This window comes from Acomys minous (genome assembly GCF_964271855.1).
Source record: "Acomys minous genome assembly, chromosome: 1".
NCBI lineage: Eukaryota > Metazoa > Chordata > Mammalia > Rodentia > Muridae > Acomys > Acomys minous.
The window spans coordinates 1,782,044-1,799,255 of record NC_140483.1 but is presented as its reverse complement, the minus strand read 5'-3'; the positions used below and the strand labels follow the sequence as shown (position 1 = coordinate 1,799,255).

General features: G+C 45.0%; 1 long non-coding RNA gene across 1 annotated transcript in view; it reads left to right on the top strand.

Annotated features, from left to right (window-relative positions):
• Positions 1 to 459: 459 nt before the first annotated feature.
• LOC311591677 overlaps positions 460 to 17,212 on the top strand; it is a 47,238-nt gene continuing 30,485 nt past the window's right edge. The window contains exons 1-2 of the long non-coding RNA XR_014777162.1: positions 460 to 594; positions 11,841 to 11,931. This is a non-coding gene — a long non-coding RNA (uncharacterized lncRNA). The remainder of the gene's footprint in view (positions 595 to 11,840; positions 11,932 to 17,212) is intronic.

Sequence of the window (17,212 nt, the reverse complement as noted above, 5' to 3'; positions counted from 1 at the left end):
GTGAGGCGACTGCCCGCCTTTCCTTAGTGCAGAATAATGTTGTCCTTCAGGAATTTTAAGGAGCTTTGAAGCAACTGCTTCTGGTTTTGTTGCTGTCATTTGAGAACCAACAAAGGCATCTTGTTAGAGCCTGGCTGTTCCTGTTCCTTTGTTTATATTGACACATCTCAGCAGTGAGTGACACAGGTGGAGGCCTGAATTCCCAAGTGCTGTGATGAGTCAGTCAGACATACTTCATACTGACGCAGAGGTAACACAGGCCAGGCCAAGATTGGGAAACCAGGATGGGGGTGGGTGGGTGTGGTTAACTAGTTGGCTTTTTCTGTGGTTTGGATCAGACTTCTTTCTTCCCAAGGCTTAATGTGTTGGGAACTTATTTCCCAGCAGCAAGGCAGCACTAACAGGATGGCGGAGTGCTGATAGTTGTAAGGCTCAGGGTGGGGGGGAAGGATGGAAGGTCTGGGGAAGGGAACAGGATCTCCACTGGGAGACCATCAAGGTCCTAGGATCTGGACACAGGGGGGCCTGCACAAACCGATGAAGAGAGCCAAGACCACCTGTCAGATGTAGCCGATGGACAGCTCTTTCTCCTCGGTGAGTGGGGGTGGGGATGGGGATAGCATCTGCTGAACCTCTGACATGCACTCTGGGGCCCACGATTGGGTCACTGCCCCTTGGCAAGACTGACTTGTGGGCACACAGAGGAAGGGGACCTAATAGGCTGTCGCCACATAGTGGGGATAGGAGGGCCCCCTCACCACAGGTAAAGACTAAGGGGAACAGGGCAGAAGAGGGAGGGCAGGTAGGAACGGGAAGATAAGAGCAAGGGGATAGCAATCAGGATGTAATGTAAACAAACAAATATATATATATATATATATATATATATATATATATTAAAAGGAGGAGCTGGTGGGAAGCCTTTAGGTCATGTGAGGGCTGTCCTTCCTCAGGGTACATTTTAGGCACCTCTTTAACTTTGTTTGTTTTTTGTTTGTCTTTTCCATGTCCTGAGGTCATGCTAAAATAATTCCGGTGTCATGCCTGAGCCTCTGAAACTGGGAACTAAATCAGGTAGACCCCAAGACTAGGGATTTTTTTTTATAATATCAGAAAAAGACTGATCCAGATATCCAGGAGTTTCAAGTTTGTGTAACTATAAAATGGACATTCTAATAAAATGGTGGGAGCTGTGGACAGGAAAGCTCTCTTTAATTAAAAAGACAGGTTACTCACAAACAAATATCCCAGGATATCACCGGGACTGGTTTCCCACTGGTTCTGTGTGACTTTCTTGTATTCACAATACATTTTTGATCTTCACTCGGTGGCCTCTTATTCTAAATTTCTCCCTAAAGCCTGTTTGTTACTTCTCTACCCCTCCCCCAACCCAGTCTGGGTGCGAGACACCTGAGTGCTAATAACTTTCCTCCGCAGCTTCCCAGCATGCACTTTACTGAGCAGGCGTGATACACAACCGTTTCTGCAAACATTAGCGGAAGCGATCCTATAGCCACTGTATTCTACCCCCAATACCTGTATTGTTGTTGTTGTTTTTAAGAATACTGCACTAGCAGCCAGATGATTTTGCTCTGTACTCTGGAGTCAGCCTCTGTCAAGTGGCAGACTCTTTCTCACTGACCCTGTTATGCTGCCTTCCATATTTGTGCCATAGCTTTGACAGATTCCACAGAGCACACCTCTCAGAGGCTGTAAAGTCAGGCTGGGCAAAGGTCAGGAAGAGAATGCTTCCCTTCTGGGTAAGGGCTTCTGTGGTGTGTGTGTGTGTGTGTGTGTGTGTGTGTGTGTGTGTGTGTGTGTATTTAGTATGCTCATAGTCTTCTCCAGCCTAGGAAACTTTCTTCCACATTTGATCAAATGATGTAGCAGACCGTACCCTCAGTGTGCAGGCCCTGCCTAGAGCCCAGCAAATCCAGACTAACACACCATGTTACTCCATCATAGTGTTCTAAGGTCATCAACTTCAAAAGCGCAGGAACCGTCGATCAGTTCTTCTAAGTCACTATGACTTACTAACTCATGAGGTCATTTTTGAACACAGGTGGATCTTGCCTGGGTCACATGCGTCCCGTAGGGTATCCGACACTGAGCCATGTCTCTAATATGCCAGTCTGATCACGGGCTGTCACTTCCCGAGATGCGGATGGCCCTTTCACGTATGACTTCCTGAGTCTTCTGGGCGGGAGCAACCCCTTGGGGCTTATGTTTTTGTCTTGGGTGCCTCTGCGTTGACCTGTTTCTGCCATCCTGTTTGTTTCTCTAAGTTCTCCGTCTCAGATGTTCTCACTGACTGATGACGTAACCGTAGCCATGCTTCAGTGTTTGGGTCAAGTGTCATCTCCGTGTGAAGTGCAGCGACTTCACTCTCTTGGTACCACATTTGTAACTACCTCATGCCTACTTCTGTGTAGCTCTAATTTTCTTCAGTGAAAGTTTCCGTCATAGACATAGACATAGCTTTATCTGCCTAGGTACCCCAAGAGCTTACCTAAACGCTTGACACATAGCACGTTCCAATAATTCTTTAGGAGAAAAAGGAATGAGACTCACACCTAATCCTGCTAGTTCTGGTTTTCCTTTTTAAGCCTCCTGCGCCAGCTCCTGCCTCACCTGTGTACCTCTTGCAGCTGGCAGGATCCTTATGCTCTGTGGCCTTTCTTTCACTCTGCAGTCTTTTAAAGGATTCAAAACACATCCCCTCTAACTACTTCTTTGCAAATAGTTCTAATCTTTCTGATTCATTTTCACACATTGCAACCTGATGATAATTTTAATTGCTTTCTCTGGAGTTTTGGAGAGTTGTTACTTCATCATTTATGAAGTGAGGTGGCTTAGGCACCTTGAACCAAATACAGGAATCAGATGATTCATGGGTTCTATACGGACACAGCAGTGCTTTCCAACCAGCTTATTACAATGTCCCTAAGGCGTTGGAATCTCTTTAGGAAGTGGTATCCGTGTCTCCCAAATCCCCATACCACATTCTAATGATCACTCAGGACCCAGTGTCCTTCAAATACAGATATGGTCCCTGAATTCACTGCCTTATTCTTGTGTGGAAATATGTCCCCACCTTTCCACCTGCCCATAGTTTCTTCTTATGTTTCTCAGAAGTGCCATAGGAAAAGTCATTTCCCACATGAAAAATTCCTGAATATCTATAGGCATGGGGCTCTAACTAGATATTTTCTCTTCTACTTAATTGGCTAAAAATTTAAATGAGAGTGATCAAGATACTAAAATCTTGGTGTTCCCACTATTAACATTTTTATCACAGAATTCCCATTTATTTCAATCTTTTCACTCTTGGATCTATGCCAGTTCCCTTGCTTTGAAGAAAAACGAAAAAAAAGAAAAAGGATCTCTAATTCAGCAATATTTTGGAAAGAAAAAAATATCACTTAGTATATAATTTAGTCGAAGACTTTTTGAACGAAGAAATAATTGCAACTCTTAATCCTATTTTCCTAAGTTCTAATTTTATTCTTTCAGAAACACCACAAGAACTAGGTTGCTGAGCCAAGCTGGATAAAGGCTAGATCTAGCTGCTGGTGGTATCCGAAGTACATCTGTCACTAGGAGAGCCAGGGACAAAGAAGGGGGTGGGAAGGAAGAACAGGGAGGCCCAGCCTTAGCAGAGTCTAGAGATGTGTGTGTGTGTGTGTGTGTGTGCGCGCACACACACGTGCGTGCACACAGAGATGATGAAGGAGACTTATGTCTATGAGAGGAATCGGACAGAGTAAAGACGCTCACAGACAGAAAGTAGAGTCCTAGTGGGAAGGAAATTGCTTCCAAAATGGTTACTTCAATGAGCCTGAACCCCAGTTTTCAAAGGGTCTGAATATGCCTCATTTGTATGGATCTTTAAGGTTGACTTCTGAAAGTACAGATTTCTTTAGCATGGTTTTCCCTAGTGAAACTGCAATTGCATATCACCTTTTACTATTGAACCTAAAAAAAAAAAATCATTTTGCAGACACCTATAATTTGTAGGTCATTGTGGAGAGGATGGCGATAGAGAGAGAGGATCAGACCCTTCCATGTGCTTCCCACATACCGAGGGCCTGCAGATTAATCTCGCATAGCATGGGCCTCCACTGACATCCCAGATGAATGAAGGCTGAGGAGGCAAGAGCTGAGGCAGTGGGAGCAGGTCTAACTCATTCCTTTTCTAGTCCCCAAGGTCGTGACAGGTAGTAGAGCAGTGGTTTTCAAACTATTTCCCACAAAGGCCAAGGAGTCAGGGGAAAGAGTCACAGGAGCAGCCTTGGCAAGAATGCCCAGGTATTCTGTCCCAACTTCAACCAGGCAGTTTCTACATGTGACACTGTTACTAGAAAGGTTTCATTTATTCACAAGATTAGATTTTTCTAATGAGGTGAAATTACAAAGCCTTGCATGGAATCCAGGAGAGTTACTGCCTTTGTAGGGCATGGTCTTTACTAGCTGATAAACATCCTGTATGGACTATGGGAGAGTATAAATAGTCCAAATAACAAAGATCAATCGCTTTTGCATTGCTTCGCATCATTTGGCTGTTCATCGTTCTGCTTTGAGACACTCGTGGAGAGAAACACTCCAGAGGATGCTTCTGGGTTCCAGCTGCTGCAGCTGCAGTCACCTTTGCTAATTGCAGGTTTTCTGTTTAACTGGCCTGCTGGAATCCTGACAATGAAGAGTGGGGTCTCCCCAAGGAACTGAGTCTAAAAATGTCCACTTCTCCTGTCCCTGTTAACCTTCTTTCTCTCCTAATGAGGGTGTGTAGGGTAGAAGGAAGGTAGGGGCACTAATAAAGCTCAAGTAACGTAGGTTTTGAGAAGATGAAAGCCCACAGAGCAGCTTTGGTTTAGGATTCACAAAATCACCAAGAACATGCACAGAATCCTAGACTAGACCCTGCGCTGGAGAATGCATACTCTCCAGAGGAGGAGGAGGTCTTTACCTTCATGCCTGGGAGCAGCAGATGGATCAAAGGGAAGACCTTCTGTTAGCCTCTGTGGAATCATATGAGAAATGAAGCTCAGAATGATGAAAGCTTTGGCTCAATGGCTTGTAGTAAAATAAGCGCAATTTGAAGGAAAATTCCATGACTTGAAAACTTGATTATGTCCTGTTGAGTCAAACAAGGAGATTAGTGTCTACATGCAGCATCCCACTTCCTCTCCTTTCCAGCCCTCTAGAGGCCTGATGATGAGGCACAGAGACCATCACATTCCAAGTCGAGCTGTTGGTAGACCTGCATTCTGGAAGTTTCTGTTAGTACTATGAGAGAGGGAGGACAGCTCAACCATTTTTGTCTTGCTTTCCCCTCTTGCCAGAGGAGGTAAGGAAAGTGTCCAGAGCACTACTGTGTGGGCAGCTGACCAGGAGACCAGGAGGCTGGCCGAGCTGGGCAAGGCTGCTCTACTTTCTCTTCATTTTCCTGTCCCAATAGTGTTATTTATGATGCCAGAATGTTTCTTTTTTATTTATAAAAAAGAAAAAATTAGCCTTGTATGAGAACAAGAGTGATGATTCAACAGGACTGTTCTGTGCCAAATGACTTCCTGTAATCACATATTTAACAGTGTTTCTTACAGCATCAGGCTTGCAAGCATGAAGTGAAACTGCTACCCAAAATGCTCCTCTCCCTATAGTGCACTCCTAACACAGGATACTTGTTTTCCCTGTAGTCTTGAACTCTGCCTTGGTGAGCCCAACCTAGGCAAATGATACTCATGGAGAGAGAGAGAGAGAGAGAGAGAGAGAGAGAGAGAGACAGATACAGACAGACAGACACAGACACAGAGACACAGAGAGACACAGAGAGGCACAAAGACAGAGACACAGAGACTATTGGGGGTAGGAGGTAAGCTAGCAGGGATAATGCAATTTTGATTGGATCATTTTTTAGATGATGTAAATATTAGGTTTGGAGGCAGTGTCATACATCAAAAAATCATCACATTTAAAAATGTAAATAGCATTGAAACAAATCTGTTTTAATCCCTTCCTGTCATAGATAAGGAAGCTAAGACTCAAATCAATCAGTAAGGATTTATTGACTTTTCTGCTGTGTGTAAAGGATTGCGTTCAGCCTATGTGGCCAAATGACTTTTTCAAAGGCTCTCAACTTACTAGAAAACAGCAGAATGCTAAATGTCCTTCCTTTCTTACAAATATCCTGTCACCACTCTAAAATTTGAATGTTGTCATAATTGACTTGCTCTGTAGAATATGAATAAAGGTAGACAGATGGACAGACAGACAGACAGAGAGAGGAGTAAGGGCACTGTAGCCAGGAGAGGTATACTGCATCTAAACCAGAGACAGAAAGCCAGGGTTGTTGACATTTGCTTAGGGTTGCACAGACCTTGACTGCATTTCCAGTCCTTCCCACTTACTGTATAACCTTGGCTCAGCTTCACAGCCATTTTCAGATTTACTTTGTCATATTAAAATGTACAATAAATATGCTTAAAATTTAATGTTAAAGGAGTATATGCAGATTCAACACATTTGTGGTGTGTGTGTGTGTGTGAGTATGAGAAAGGGAGAGAGAGAGAGAGAGAGAGAGAGAGAGAGAGAGAGAGAGAGAGAGAGAGGTGATTAAATAATTAAATCTAGGGTCTTGTTATATTTATTTAAGTACCACCACAGCTTAATTTAAAGGCATAGGCAAGGCTTGCACTGAACCACACTTTGCTTTGCCCTCTTTAGAATTTGCTTCCCAGCATGCATCCTCATGGATGCCTATTTCATATGCTTGGACATCTTGGGCCTTTCTGACTCTGGGGGCTGTTCTCCATGTGTCTTGTTGCAGCTCCACTCATACCCATTTGCCCATCGCCTTCCCTGTCAAGCTCCCACAGCCCTCTCTTCTATTTCTCTAACTCTACCTTCCCACCCACAGGTTCTAGACCAATAGGGCCAGCGTCCTCCCGTCCCTAACTCCAGTGTCCTCCTGTCCCTAACCCACAGAGATCACTCACTTCAGCGTCCTCCTGTCCCTAACTCCAGCGTCCTCCTGTCCCTAACTCCAGTGTCCTCCTGTCCCTAACTCCAGCGTCCTCCTGTCCCTAACTCCAGTGTCCTCCCGTCCCTAACTCCAGTGTCCTCCCATCCCTAACTCCAGCGTCCTCCCGTCCCTAACTCCAGCGTCCTCCCGTCCCTAACTCCAGCGTCCTCCCGTCCCTAACTCCAGCGTCCTCCCGTCCCTAACTCCAGCGTCCTCCCGTCCCTAACTCCAGCGTCCTCCCGTCCCTAACTCCAGCGTCCTCCTGTCCCTAACCCGCAGAGATCACTCACACTCGCCAACCCTGAGGCATTTTACTCCCTTGCTCCCATTCTGTCGAGGAAACCAGAGGTTAGGGTTTTGCTTCTGTCGTCTTGTTCTTCTACTTCCTCACCAGTCTTGGTGCCTCCCTCATTTCCATGGGTTCTGTGCCCCCCTTTTTTCCCTGGAAATCTGTGTCATCAATGTCACCTCCCCATGACATGGCATCTCAAAATGGAAAAGTAATATGATCCATGCCACAAATCACAGAGTGTTTCACACAACACCTTATGTATGAAGGCCCCAGCTCCCAAGGTCCCCATATATGTGAAGTCCTTGTCTACCAGGATATGAGTAACATCTACTTCCCTCTTCAAGGAACTAAGTCACAGACTTATCAGAATGAAATGAGCTGTGGAAAGTTTTCCTGTGACAGGAGGAAGATTTTAAATAAGTGTTTCTCAACCTGTGGGTCACAGCCCCCATGAGGGGTTGCAGGTCAGGTATCCTGCATATCATATATTTACGTTATGATTCATAACGGTAGCAAAATCACAGTTACAAAGTAGTAATGGAATAACTTATCACTGGAGGGTCACCACGGCATGAGGAACTGTGTTAAAGGGTCACAGCGTTGGGAAGGGTGAGGCCACTGCTTTAAATGATGGAGAAACAGGTTCAAATACGGTTTCTGACAGCCAAGCAAGGGCTGGGTTTTCACTGGGACCCATGACTTTGGGTTTTACCGTGGCCTATCTGCAGGGAACAAAGCATGTTTGGATGTCCCAGACACAGCCCCATGTTTGGATGTCCCAGACACAGCCCCAGGCTTGGATGTCCCAGACACAGCCCCATGTTTGGATGTCCCAGACACAGCCCCAGGCTTGGATGTCCCAGACACAGCCCCATGTTTGGATGTCCCAGACACAGCCCCAGGCTTGGATGTCCCTGACACAGCCCCATGCTTAGATATCCCTGACACAGCCCCTACCAGCCACTTAATATCTGGGATTCTGTCTGTGTGCTACTTGAGGAAAAAATATTCATTTCTTTCTTGGCCTCCCTTCTACATTCCATATTCATTTATTTTCAATAAACAGTTTCAGATTCCTCATTTTTCCCCCTAAAGCTTACAAATAAATTTTTCTGTCTTGCCTTTCTTGCTGCATTTACATAAAAGCCACAATGAAAAATTTATAACAGTAATAGAAATCTTCAAGAAAACAAAATGTTCTTAGAACCTCTGTGGCCTAGCCCTGTCCTAGGGAGCATAGTGCACCAGGCTCACGGGCTCTCAGGCAGCACAGATACTTGGGAAGGCATTGCTGAAGTTCTGGGGGCAGCAATGGATGCTGAGATCGGGCAGTTAGCAGACTGGCATCACTTTTCTCACCAAAGTCTCTTGGTCTACCTTCTCTTGTTACCACAAAAGTAAATAGATATTTACTTGCTAAGTTTTGAAGCAGCTGTACAAATTCTACACAACTTTGCTATTTGTGAATATTGAAAGAATGGGATGTATTTTAGAGCAAAATATGGCTTCATGGAAATTTTAAACAGCAGTGCTTTACAGAGATTACATTTTAATCAGTTAGAAATACAACACATATAAGACAAGAAGAAAATGATTTCTCCTCTTATCCATTGAAGAAGTAACAAGCATGTTGTATAATTTATCTAGCCCCCAGAACTGAGAACTTAAGATACTCTGTATTCTCAATACATTTCTATCCTCTTGCTCTTTAATAGAAAAGTAATATTAATAAACCAAATTAGTTAAGTGGATTAAATAGGTTATTTTGTAATATAGCATAAACATGAAAATGCTTGGCACATAAGAGTTTATTATTTAATACTTAGAAGTTAGAGTCAGCTTTAATTTATGGCCTAGTCAAAACATAGGGATTTCAGATCTGAGGTGGGAACCCATTTTATCCTGGAAAAGACATGACTTTTAGCCTTCCCAGCCAGTCCAGTCACAGGAGGTCACCATCATGACCGTGCTGCTTAGTCAGTGTCTCACGGACCCCACAGGCTCTGCTGGTGCCTGCAGTATTGCTCACAAGTCACTGGGTGGCTTCTGGCATTGCCTTCTGTAGACAAAAGGGAAGGGTAAATATGGAGGTTCTGAGAAGAGGGACAGAAAACAATGGCTTCCAATGTGCTGAAAAAAAAAATCAGAGTGGTCAGTGTCTAGAACTTCTCAGCTCAGATTCCTTAATTATCCATCTCTATTTTTATTCTCCTTCATCCCACCTCCAGCCCCCTTCTATAACGTATGAGGAATTCTTGGATCTCATTGGAAACAGGGTTGCTCCCACCTAAGACGTGTTCTGCATTTAGCGTGGGCAGGTTCTGAATGCTCTTTTCTATGCTGGGGATCGCTAAGGAGGAGTACTGAGGAGAGGGCAGCTGGACAAACACCTGAGCAGAAAGGTCATCCTCCCAGAAATGCCAAGGGTATTTGGCCATTGACAGGCAGACACTGTGGTTGGAAGGAAGTGACTATGAAGGTTAGGATGAGTGTTTGCAGAAACAGTGGGCAGAGCCTCTAGGGAGATGCAGTCACTGCATCACTACACCGTGCTTTTGCTTTGTGGCTTATGGAAGGTGTAACACAGAGCCAGCTGAGCAATGCAGGGAGCTAGCTAAGTGATGTGCTCTTACTCTGGTTTCTTGACAGAGCATTCAAACTGTCCTCCATGGGGTACGCATTTAAATATACTGTCCCAATGCTGTGAATTTGTGGGACAGGTTAGTTTCCCACTGTCCTCAAGTAACACATTTGACCTTTGCAACACGAACAGCAAATAATTGTTATTTGCTGGCCATCTTCTCTCATATAGGTTGATATGGAACAGACTCTAGATTCTAAATCCTTGGTTTTAAATCACAGCTCTGCTATTTATTGGTTGCGTGAACTTGATCAAATTACCTGTTTTCCTGGGGAGACATGCATGCACACACACACACACACACACACACACACACACACACACACACACACACATACACGAGAGAGAGAGAGAGAGAGAGAGAGAGAGAGAGAGAGAGACAGAGAGACAGAGAGACAGAGAGAGAAAGAGAGAGAGACACAGAGAGACAGAGAGACACAGAGAGACAGAGAGACAGAGAGAGACAGAGAGACAGAGAGACAGAGACAGAGATAGAGACAGAGAGAGACAGAGAAGAGAGAACAAAGAGTTTTTATTAGAAACGCCAGCAGGAACATATATGAGGGATTACTTATAGAAGCCAGAATGATGCAAAAGCAGTTGCGTCCTTAAAAAGCTTACCCCAACACAGGTGACGGTTCACAAAAGCTGGAGCTCTCTGCACAACTTGTAGGCAGTTTGAGAGGTCCAAGAATCTTCTCTAGGCAGCTTGGCTGGTCAGAGTCTTGGGTCTTCTGTTTCTATAACCCTGGGGATGGGGTTTCCTGAATCTTGCAGGAGTCAGTTTCCCGAGACATGGGAAGTTTACTTAGTTCTTGAGTGGCATGAGCCTCCCCCTGTCTCCTGGAGGGAATGTTTCAGTTTAGAGGAAACGGCTTTACAGCAGTGTGTGCTTCTGACTAAGGACACTCTTCCTCACACAGTAGGTGCATGGAATGCGGTTGGCAATGGCTCCATCAATTGCCATTACTATTTTATAAGCTCCTCCCACCAATCCTGAAAGAGAAGTGTTGGCCTGATAACAAGATTGAGAAACTAAGGTCCTAAAACTTCCATGGGTTCCAGATCCGATGGCTAATAACTGAGAAAGGCAAGGTTAGAGCTGGGAGCCCTTCCTACAGCGCTCTCAGTGCTGTGTGGTCCTTGGACCTGGCAGCCTGCACAGTTCCTTTCTTTGCTGTTCTTCTGCACATACAATATTGCTTTCCTGGAATGAGCCCTCCATCTAGTCTACTGGATTGCTCCAACTTGCCCTTGAGAGCTACCATCTAAGTACACCTCATGTGGGATGTCTTCCTCCCTGAGCTGTGTGTCCCCATGGCTGCTCCACTGTAAGAAGCTTGCCTTTTTGAAGTGTCTTTTCCTATAGGCAGCCCTGGGCCTCTTGAAGCTGAGCTAGTGTCTTTAAAGATTGTCAGCCTCTAGTATAGAACCTCGAGGCATTAATCCCTCAGGGAAGGACCACAGAACGACCCGTATACAAAGAGCATCATCTCCCCAGTGCCTGGATGCTGATCTCTTTGAACTAGGTTTTCATTTACAGACAGAACGCCTCAGTTGCACTTCATACGCTAACTGAAGGGTCCTCTCTAGCACCAGTGTCCTTAGACCTTCCTTGGGCCAAATCCAAGTCTCGTCCTCCTTGGTGGAGGCTCTCAAGACGTACTAAAATAGGTGTATGGTGCATGTAACAAATCAAGACTTCTGTGAAATTTATTCCTTGTACTTTTCTAAACTCAGAGGTGGGTCCTATTTTCACACTCTCACTCTTACTAGCACAGGGCTGCACAGTTTACAAACTTGCTTTCCTATACATCATTAAGCTTCCTGCCAGCCCCAGTATGTTGGTAATCAATTGTGCTATTCCTTCTCTATGTTTTCTATAGGAAAATACCATGGTGAAGAGTTCTGGTACCAGACTGAGCTGGATTTCTTCTGGGATGTGACCTGGGTCACTTACTATCTGCACATCTTTAAGTAAGTGAGTTAACCCCGTGAATCTCAAGAGCCCTGAGGAAAGTAGTATTTTAGCCATACCAGATTGAAACTGCAGTGTGACTCCACCCTTGAAGCTTCAGAGATGTTTCAGTCTTGCTATGAAATTGAAATGGAAAAGACATAATGCTAATGAAAATGGGAAACTCTACAAATGATTAAATTGTGCATCATGGAACATTGATCAAGGAACTAAATTGGTTTAATGGAGTGTACTGGAAACATACTTTTTTCCACAAAATATATTGATGTTAGCATAATTTTACTTAAAATATTTATACTTAAATGCAGTTGAAGGTCAACATGGAGTAGAGATGAGAACAAAGGAGCACAAAGTTTGGTCCCAGTTGCTTACTGAGAGCAACTTCACACGCAGTAGCAATCAGTCTTCACAAAATTCCAGGGCACAGAATTATCACATGGCCCTAGTTTGTAGAGATGGACCAAGATCTGGCTCTACCAAGTGCTGTGCCCCCCTTGGTCCTCTCCTTGCCATATCTACCATTGCCTTAGTGTCTACCTACTGGTATCGTGTGAGTTTTCAGACCCATCAAACATTATGTTATTTGGATATTGAAGTTCCCCAAAGTCCCATGTGTTAAAGGCTTACTTCGTTGGGTGGTCCTTGAGGAGGTTGGGCCTTCTGAGAGGTTGTTAGGTCACTGAAGGTGTGCTTTAGAGGGGGATTGTGGAACCTTCATTTCTTCCTCTTGTTGCTTGACTTATGAGTTAAGACATCTTGTCATGTGCCTGTGCCATGAAAAATTGCCTCTTAAGAGATCAAAAGCCATTAGGTGAGTCAATCTTGATCTGGAACCACCAAAAACATGAACCTAAAAGTCCAGATTGTCTTTGCATGTTAATGATCCAGGTGTTTCCGTATAGTAAGCCCGAGTTCACCAGTACCAGGTCTAAACTGGTTGCCAAGGTCTGCAGGGCTTTGCTTGCCTGCTCTCACCTTCTTTGCTGTTTGCCCTCCTTTTTCGCCTTCTACACTGACTTCTTGTGGCTGCTGCACATAGCGCAGGCTGCCTGTGTCCTTTTCTGACACTGTTTCCATAACTTTGTTCTTCCTATACCTGGGTGCCAGTTCCTCTCCACCTACCTTGTCTCAGGTAATAGCCCCGCCTTGTCACATCTGCTCGCCCATGTTGCCTTTCTCCATTCCCTGGAGCATGGGTGACATCTTGACATTTCACATTTGTTATTTACCATCTGTGTTTTGTTTGTTTGTTTTTTAGCAGAATTTAATCTTGTGGGGATTTCTGGGAGGAAAGGTGCTATTGCTATAATGCTCATTGCTTTGTAGGGACTGGGATGCTATCTATCACACAGTACGTGCTTTATGGGTAGTTTCTTAATTAATGAAGACATAAATGAACAGAAGCTTTTAATTCACAAATCCCTGACTACATACTAAAGGCACTGCTTCAAGGTCAAGAGGCCTCATAGGGGAACCTACCAACCCCAGTCGGCCTGCACTCCTGCCCAGTTTTACTCTGACACAGAACTGCCCAGGATTTACACAGTTGATGAGGTTCTTGACCCAAGCCTTCTCCTGCCAGCCAGTGTTCTTCTGTTGTGCTTTGGCCTGCCATCCCGAGTTGCATAGCTCCTATCTGTTGACAGAACACCACATTGCTCCCGTGAGCATCTTTCTAGTGCAACCATGCTCCACTCACTTAACAGGCTTTTGTGTTGTAGTTATGTGAGTGACCTCTGAGGCCTGCAGAGCACATAAGCTACCTGTGCCTCTGGGAGGAGGACTGAGGGCTCTTAGGGGGCCTCCCTGAGGGACTTTCTTTGTTATTGGTCCCTTTGGTGCTGATGTTGTTGCTTTGCAGCTTCCAGATCTCATTCCTATTGACAGGTATGGCATCATGGGTGTGGCGTGCTCTGTCTCCTAGATGGAAATTGATCTCAATTGAATAACTAGAAGTTGAGCTCTCATACACAAAATCAGCTACTTTTTCTATGCAGATTAGAAAAAAAGGAAAAGGAAAAGCAATAAAAGGATAATAAATGAAGCATGTTATTTTGTAAGGAATGAAATAAGGATAGGTAAGAAGAGAAAAACTGAAAACAGCACAAATTTTTTTTCTGTAGGAGATAAAAAGAAGTAAGAGGTTTTTTGTTTTGTTTTGTTTTTTGTTTTTTGTTTTAAATAAAAGGGAACTCTCAGTAGGAGAGGAAGACGTGCAGAGGAATTGGAAGGTAACCTAGTAACCTTCACTTGGATTTTGAAATATTTATTTGTTTAAGTGAAATTCTAAAGAAGGGCAGGGAAATGACAAATTACAGACTCTCTGAGCGTATACAAGCTGAAGGATGACACTCAGAGTGGGGCTGTAGCTTTCAGGCTCACCGGGATCACTTGCCATCCTTAACTGAGTCTGCTCTGATGTGGCTTGAGAGTGGCATTTTCATTGTGTACTGGGTAACCCCACACCCACACATGCTTAGGCATCTCAAGAATCCACAAGGGCTCTACATCACACACCAGCCACTGACTGGGACCACGTGTGGAAGAGCTCTGCATCACACACCTGCCACTGGCTGGGGCCACATGTGGAAGAGCTCTGCATCACACACCAGCCACTGACTGGGCCACATGTGAAAGAGCTCTGCATCACACACCAGCCACTGACTGGGCCACATGTGAAAGAGCTCTGCATCACACACCAGCCACTGGCTAGGGCCACATGTGGAAGAGCTCTGCATTACACACCTGCCACTGGCTGGGGCAATGTATGGAAGAGCTCTGCATCACACACCAGCCACTGACTGGGGCCACATGTGGAAGAGCTCTGCATCACACACCAGCCACTGGCTGGGGCAATGTATGGAAGAGCTCTGCATCACACACCAGCCACTGACTGGGGCCACGTGTAGAAGGAAGAAGGAAGATGCTGAGGCCATCCAGGAGGACATGCAGACCCAGGGAGAAATGACATTAAGGGCTAATTAAAGAGTTCCAAGAAATAATTTGCTGCATGGTTACAGACATGAGAAAGAGCCCTCTGGAAATAAGCAGGCCCCGTGGAGAACCTGACAAGGAGTGTCAAAGGGCAAGCTGTCTAGAAGTGGGACAAGCCCGCTGATAGAAATACCTTCTGGTCCCTTAAAACCTTTCAAAGTAAATAACAGAATAACTCATATAGTTTTTCTGCAAAGCTTCCTGTAAGAGGCTGTGGGGGTATCATGCACATCTTCTAAATTGGCATGGTTTGTTTGAAAAGTGCCGATGGAACACAAGGCCCTTATCTCATCCTGTAAGCTTCTCATTCATCACCTGATTCTACATCTTAGGCCAGGACACAAGTATCAGTGAGACGGGGGTTGAATGTTACACTAGCGTAGCGTGTAAGATAGTAATGATAACTGTTATTCTTGTTACCCCAAGTGTCTTACATGATTGGCAAGTGCCCAAGAACGATATCTCGGTCCTAGAATTGTTTTTAAATACACATATTTTGAACCCAGGCCTACCTGATATGGTTTTCATTCTGTTTTGTCTGATTGCTTTATGGGTCATGAGTTTTGGGGACCCAGGATGCTCTCTGTTGTCTATGGAGTAGGAGACTGGCTGACTCCTGTCTTTTATTGCTTTTGTTGGAGCCATTATCAAGACCCGCAAAACATGGCTCCTGCCTTCTCTTCGTTTCAGCCTTCCTTCAAGTCTTGTACTTGATAGAGTCTGCCGCTGAGCTAGAAGGAGCCTGGGAAATGTGTAGCTCAGGCTCACTCCCCACTTCTCTGTCATGGGGGAATTTTAAAAAAATAGGCAAAAATGTAGCCCAGGAGTACCTCCATAGAGATACAGAACAAATGAGGTCTCAGCTACAAGACACTGACACCTTCTGTTCACTTCGCTTTGATACGCGGTGACAGGAACTTACTTCTCACCATGAGCCATCTAGTCACTCGTCTCGTGAGTGTGTGTTCTTCTCAGAACCCTTATGTTGGAGTTTAATCCCTATTTATGGCGGTTCTTAGGAGTAAAGGCCTTGGTAAAGAGATTACGGATATGTATGCCCCTACTAAAGAGGTCCGGCATCCCCCCTGGCCAGCATTGCTTCACGTGCGTGTGGACACGGCCTTCCTTCTCCAGGGGATTAACAATGAGTGGCAAACCCAGAAATGAGCATGAGCCCCCACCAGGTGCTGCATCTTCCATCTACTTGATATTGGATTTCCAGAGCCTCAAAACTGGTAAAATGGTATTTTGAATCATTGTTTGGCATATCAGGAGGAACAGGCTAAGACTCCCTTCTGCAGGGGACCAGCAGGATCTCACACCCGACACCCGACCATGAGGTGGGTCTGCTGGAGTCAGGCTGGCTCTGGAGCCTGTTTACCTAAGTGGCAGGTTTAGGTACAGACATGTAGTGCACTCTGGTGCTGCTGCCGCCCAGTCAGTTAAAGGTTGGTCTTCCTCCTCGAGAGAGTGACGGGAGATCGTGATTCCTCCTCTCGTCGTACCTGCTCAAGGCGGGACATACCTGTTCTTGCTGTTGGCCACTGCTCTGGCTGCGTGGCACCGGAACTGAAGTTTGCAGTGTGCCTGGCCAAATGGCTTGGAAATATCGAGAGTCCCTTATAAAACCCGGCAGATCTCGAAGTCCATCTCCCTTCATTTTTATGAAACGCACAGATACATTTTCTTATTTTTAAACTCACTAGATGTGGACTTTTTACTAGAGGCTGAAATCATCATAATAGACAAACATATTCAAGCCCATAACTATAATAGTGCTGCCTATTTCTTTTTCCTCCATAAGTGTCCCTAATGGGAGATAATGGGGTAGAGCCGCCTCTAACACATTAGAAAGGGTGTGACTCTAGTCCACCTGCTCATGGCTGATCGTACCCACTACCGTGTTTAGAACAACACCATAAAATAAGTAAAAGGTAAATACTAGTCTAACAAAATTGGAGAGAGTGAAAGATCACGGTGTAATGTATTGCTCCAGACCATAACACAACTGACACCATGATGGAAATACCACTCAGGCCATAGAACCCAGCACGCAAGGCAGCGACACTCACTAAAAAATGAGAATAAATACCTAATCCATCAAAGTCCATAGTTCTGGGAAAGTCCCTCCATGTACTAGCCTTGCTTTTTGGCTTCTCCAGTCAAACTTTGGGCTAACTGTTCTTGCTAAGTGAGGTGTGTCAACCCAGAACATAGTCGTTGTTCCTAAAAGCTCACCCCGAGAAGGGCTCGGGATTGCACTGGAGTCCTGAACACACAGTGTAG